The sequence below is a fragment of the Octopus bimaculoides genome, chromosome 4, assembly GCF_046866305.1.
Source record: "Octopus bimaculoides isolate indiv1 chromosome 4, ASM4686630v1, whole genome shotgun sequence".
Classification (NCBI taxonomy): domain Eukaryota; kingdom Metazoa; phylum Mollusca; class Cephalopoda; order Octopoda; family Octopodidae; genus Octopus; species Octopus bimaculoides.
Window position 1 is genome coordinate 4,449,562 of NC_142931.1, and position 6,409 is coordinate 4,455,970.

Here is a 6,409-nt window from a genome sequence, read left to right on the forward strand (position 1 = left end):
GTCTCCATTTGGCAGAAGTGAATGCTTCCTTAATTGCTGTCATTGATAAGCTCTTAGGACCTAGGCGACAACTCTTACAATTAGAACTGAGAGCGGAACAACAACCTCCAATGTCATAAATATTTTAAAGGGAATATTCCAAGGAGATAATCTTTTTGTAATTCTGTTCATTATCATTTCTGCTACAAAAAAATCAAATGGTTACATGCTAGAGTCTGCAAACGCTAGTGGTCCGAATGTAACCTACAATTTCTTTCTGTTAACTATGCCAGCCACCGAAAATGATCGAGCTGATGCTAATAACATTTTCAGTTTACATAAGAATATAACTTGGTCAAAAGAAATCTTCATATTTGACTGTTGAGAGGGAAAATCAGTCTCACAAGACCTCAAACCGGTGCATCAACAAGTTCTGTATATTTCCTGTTTCCCACAAAGAATGCTACAAATACCTAGGCATTATTGTAAACATATACGGAAGTGCTTTGAATAAAAATAGATTGAATCAGAAAAATATTCAGTTGGAATTCTCCTCTTACAAGACAAATATCGCACATTGCATTCGCAGGACGGTTGCTGGTTTCACCATTTAGTGTACTTAACTGACGTAGAGAGGAAATCCACTGCATAGATATTAAAATCCGCAATATCCTGACATCTAGAAACATTCACGGAAATAGAGATACCGACAGACTCTACTTAAGAAGGGATGAAGGGGACAGAGGCTTGAGATTAATGCAGACAATCTTCGAATGTCGAATAGTCTTTCTCAGGCAGCATCTGGTAAACAACAACAACAGCAACAAAAACTTAGTACAGAAAAGTGAAGAGAACAATATCCTACATGTCGGTAATGAGATCCCCAGGGAGCATTCCCTTCCTGATGACCTCCCGTACAACCCCAAAACGGCCGGACAAACAGACCTCAAAGACCGTTCTGGGATAAATATAGAGACACTCCCCTACTGTTGTCGAATGCATACATAAACACAAGGAATATAAGTGGAACATTCGTATAAAAACGTCTGTCAAAAGCAAAACATAACAGGCCAATTATTGTTGTTTGAGACAGACAAGAAAAACTTTGTAGCGCCTTAAAGATCAGCTGCCCTGCTGATGTGGAAATGAAAGAGAAAGAGGATGACTACGGAAAACTGCTTCGAACCTTTCAATTTCTATTCCCAAATTATAATTTTACATTTATACCAATAATAATTGGTGTATTTGGTTCTGTTAGAAAAATCCCCAGTGATCTGGAAAACCTGGGGTTTTCAGGAAAAGAAACCAACCAGTTAATTCGCACATTACAAATAAGCAGAACAGTATATATCTCCTGTTTCCCACAAAGAATGCTACAAATACCTAGGCATTAATAGAAGACACTTGCCCAAGGGGCCGCTCAGTGGGACTGGGGACTGAGCGCGGAACCATGTGGTTGGGAAGCAAACTACTTACCGCACAACCACTCCTGCGCCTATCGCTCAGAGATTTATTATTGCTTGTTTCCACCTTTTCGAGATCAGTGACTTTTCGTCACTCGAAAAAGTATATATATTTGCATTAAGAACCACTCCCCATCGCCAGCCAGTGGTTGTCACACGCTGAAGACGGGTCACTACCCAGAAACTCGGGTCCGTGTGTATCACGTCAGGCTGGAGATGGGAAAGATGACTTCCCTTTGTAAATACTGATCAGGCATAGAAAGTGTGTCAATAGCCAGATGGAGGAGATGACTTCCTAGGGCTACAAGCTACAGCAGCATCAACCCTTAAGGGTTAGCCACAGTTAGGTGGCAAATATACTTCACGATATATATATATATATATATATATATATATATATATATATATATATATATAGGGAGAATTCACAAAAAAAAAAAACAGACGAAGACAGGTGGTGTAGAAAACAAACAGTTGTATTAGTATAACGCTCGGGAATTGAGAAAGTCTTTAACATTTCGAGCCTACGCTCTTCCACAGAAAGGAACACGGAAAGAAACAAGGAGAGAAACAAGGAGAGAAAAAAGGAGAGAAAAAAAGGAGAGAAAAAAGGAGAGAAAAAGGGAGAGAAAAAAATATATATACAAATAAACACGCGCACTATATATCTGTTCTCCACTTGTTTATTTTTGTTCTTATTTTATGTCAATTGTCTGGAAATCTTTCGTCACACACCTGTGACCTCTTCAACGACTCTCCATCCCACGTTTCCTCTTGTTCTGTTTAGTCCTTTCAACACACGATTTCACATTAGGGCTCTGGCAAAACATATACATAAACGTAATATATACATATACAAATATGTGTGTGTGTGTGTGCGTGTGTGTGTACGTATGTATGTATGTATAAGTTTATACTTGCTATGGCAGTATAAACATTAAAATTGGAACGATATAGAGAAGACTAACATGGCCCCTACGCCAGAATGACACCTAAATTCGTGAAGGGTCCTATAACTTTCTAGGCGCCGGTGTGGACGTGTGGTGAAAAGTTTGCTGCCCAACTATATAACCGCGCGTTCAGTCCCACTGCGTGCTACCTTCGGCAAGTGTCTTTTACTATAGTGCTGGGCCAATTAAAGGCTTATGAATGGAATTAGTAGACGGAAACTGAAAGAAGCCCGTCATATATATATATATATATATATATATATATATATATATATATATATATATATATATATATATATATATATATATATATTATGCGTGTGTGTCTTTGTATGTGTTTATTTGTCACCACCGCTTGAAAGCTGGTGTTATAAGTACCGGGCTTTAAGATCTAATAATAATAATAATAATAATAATAACAATAATAACCCTGATGCAATGCCAGTTACTGGCTCTCATGGCTTCTGATCTTAATTGATTGGAAGTGTTATCATGAACATTGTTTTGTCTTGGTATAAAAGATGGGCTACAGTAAATATTCTGCTCAATACCACAGATTTGTTTGTCAGTTGCTTGACCTTAACCAGTTGAGCATGTCCCTTAGTGGTTGGCGATATGTGCATCTCTGATCACGTGCAGAAGTAGTGGGGGAGCATCATAGCCACGTGTTGAGAGGATTTCTTTGGGGGTTTGAATAATTCACCTCTGGAAACATGGGTGTTTTGTTCATCATCCTTAAACAAAGTTTATTCAGGGACCATTTGAGCAGGATGGGCTACTCGACCTGAAGAAAATTCTAATTGGGCCCCACCTGCAAGTTCATGCAATGTTTGTCTTGGTATGTCGCGCACATGTGGTTGTGATGCATGTGCCTGATGTACCCTTATCAGACGGGTAGTCATGATGGGTATACTGGGCTTCGTATATTTTACCCTAGTGTCACTTTGATGGCATACACTGCTCTCTCACTCAATAACAACAACAACAATAATAATAATAATAATAATAGTAATAATAATAATAATAATAATAATAATAATAATAATAATAATAGTAATAATAATAATTTCCTTTATTTGCCACAAGGGTGAAGGATGAGGGGGACAATACAGAGACAGACATAGAGTGTGGGGGTTTACATATTATAATGAAATGATAAAAAACAAGAAAGAAAGAAGTATACACGGTTTACACAGAAAAAGAAGGGACATATGTATAGCATACAAAGGTTAGAAAAAAGAATGGCAGGGAGGATGATAGAGATGTGGCCCCTCTGATACAGGAAGGCCTTTAGGGATAATCGAGTAACCCCACTGTCCGAGTTTTCTCTGAAACCGCAGGAGCGAGTGCCCTCTCCAATTCCTTCCCTCTGATTCACAAGTCTTCACGAATAAGTACTGGGGTCGATCCATTCGACTAAAACTTCTCCAAGGGTATGCCCCTGCTTGGCCGCAGTCTAATGACTGAAACAAGTGAAAGACAAGCGAAAGAAAATAGACGTCTGTGTAATATGTGTAAGTGTTTTATATGTATATGAGAATATAGTTTTATGTGTGTGTGTATATCTTGCTTACACACCTCTGTTATAAATTTGTACTTGAACTCGCATATAAACCTGGTCTCACCACCCATGTTCACACACACACACACACACAGTAGAAGATAATATACATACAATATGACACACACGAAATCTAAACGCATGCATATAACACACATACACACACGCGCGCCCAAATAATATAACATGCACACACAATATATGAAAACGAACACACATACACAATGTGACACGCAATGTAAAACACACACACACTGTGTAACACATACGCAATGCAATATGCTCGCAATGTAACACAGAGAAGCAAGGTAGCAAACACACACACACACACACACACACACTTCAACTTGTATTAATATTAACTGACACAAAACTCCTATTTTCTTTCTCTCTCTCTTTCTTTCTCTCTATCTTTCTTTCTCTCTCTCTTTCTGTCTCTCTCTCCTTCTTTCTCTCTCTCTCTCTCTCTCTCTCTCTCTATCTATCTTTGTCATTCAGTCTCAGTCTTTATTTCTGTCTGTTTGTCTGCCTTCTGTCTGTCTCTCTCTTTATCTCTCTCTCTCTCTCTCTCTCTTTATATTTATATATATATATATTACATACAGTAGAAACTGTAGTATGAGAAATTATGCATATATGCATACATATACATATACATTCATATATGCATATATTAATACATGTGTGTGTGCACATATATATATATATATATACATGTATGTATGTATATATATATGTATGCATGTATGTATGTATGTCTACATACGTATATATAGGCGCAGGAGTGACTGTGTGGATAGGCGCAGGAATGGGTATGTGATAAGAAGCTTGCTTCCCAACCACATGGTTCCGGGTTCAATCCCACTGCGTGGCACCCTGTGAGTGGATTTGGTAGAAGGAAACTGAAAGAAGCCCGTCGTATATATATATATATATATATAAATATATATATATATATATATATATATATATATATATATATATATATATATATATATATATATATATATATATATATATATATATATATATATATATATATGCATACATATTTATGTATTTATTTTTGTGTCTATGATGTTGTGTTTACGTCCCCGCAACTTAACGGTTCGGCCTAAGTGACCGATAGAATAGGTAAAGTCCTGGGGTCGATTTGATCGACTAAAGGCGGTGCTCCAGCATGGCCGCAGTCAAATGACTGAAACAAGTAAAAGAATACGTTGTGCGTGTGTGTGTGTGTGTGTGTGTGTGTGTGTCTGTGTGTGTGTGTGTGTGTGTGTGTGTGTGTGTGTAAAAGCTGCTGAAACATTTGAAGTAAATTAGTTGTTTAGTCACAACTCAGAGCAGATCGAACAGACCTAGTATGAAAGACGTTCCAGCAATGGCCATCTCACTTTTTCTTATCTCTAGGACCATACTGACCCCTGTGTTTTTATAGTTTTAAGACAGTAGAGTGTGATTTAAAGACTATTTGGCTGCTAGTTCTAGCCTTATTGCATGACCCCGTGGAGTCATTCGTATATTTTTGGGGCGTTGTTGGTGGGTTGTATTGTGTGGTAGTTTTTCCGTTTATAGAAACGAATCAAACATTGCCATCTTTGTTCAAGAGAATGGTAATTTGGTATATTTAGTCTAAACTAGTTGTTGTGTTAGTCCCAAGTATATCTTGGTCAAGGTAATCCTAGGTCCCTATTTTAATCGGTTGACCGATATGCGCAATCCAAATGTATCCGTCCTCACTTCCAACATAAGACTCCTGGTATCCGTATTGATTGAGGCTCACTTTCGTTTATTTAATGACCTGAACGAATGAGTGTATAAGACCATATTCAGGCTTGAACTTGCATCCAGTAAGTCCGATGTAATTCTCGTTGTTTTCTGCCGAAAGCACTTCATCTTGTTTCAGCTAGTGCTTTTGTCAGTAACTGCTTCAGAGAAGACAGGATGTGACGTCACAGCAGTTGCGTTGCGGTTGAGGGTTTGGTTTACTCTTAAATGTCAGATTTCTTTTTCTGTTCAAACTCGAGAGGCGGTCATATTATCACTTCAGTTGTAACCATCTTTGAAGTTATTTTTATTGAAAAGTTTGTAGAATTTGTGGTTATTAGAGAAATGTTTGCATTTTCAATGCCCAGAACTTTCTATCTAGACTAAACAACAGTTCTTCTACTGAGGGGAGTGGCATGGAATTCTCCCATATTCTGTTTTCCGGTTTGTGTTTGTGTGTATATGTGTGCGCCTGTGTATGCATATGTGTGTGAATGTATGTGTGTGTTGTTATTTTGTATCTATTCTATTTTAGAGCATCCGCTTTATTTTCACCAATCGTTATTTTAGTACCGCCCGGTTGAACGATTCTTTCTGAGAGGAGATTTTAGAAATTCGTTTACCAATGTTTCTGACAAACTTTTTTTTTACGATTGTACTGAAATTTTCTGTTGGTATAGCGTTCATCT

General features: G+C 37.7%; 1 non-coding gene across 1 annotated transcript; it reads left to right on the top strand.

The window, feature by feature from the left end:
• The first annotated feature begins 2,355 nt into the window (after positions 1–2,355).
• LOC128247719 (U6 spliceosomal RNA) lies at positions 2,356–2,462 on the top strand. Its single transcript, XR_008264084.1, has one exon. It is a non-coding gene; the product is annotated as a U6 spliceosomal RNA (small nuclear RNA).
• The last annotated feature ends 3,947 nt before the right edge of the window (positions 2,463–6,409 follow it).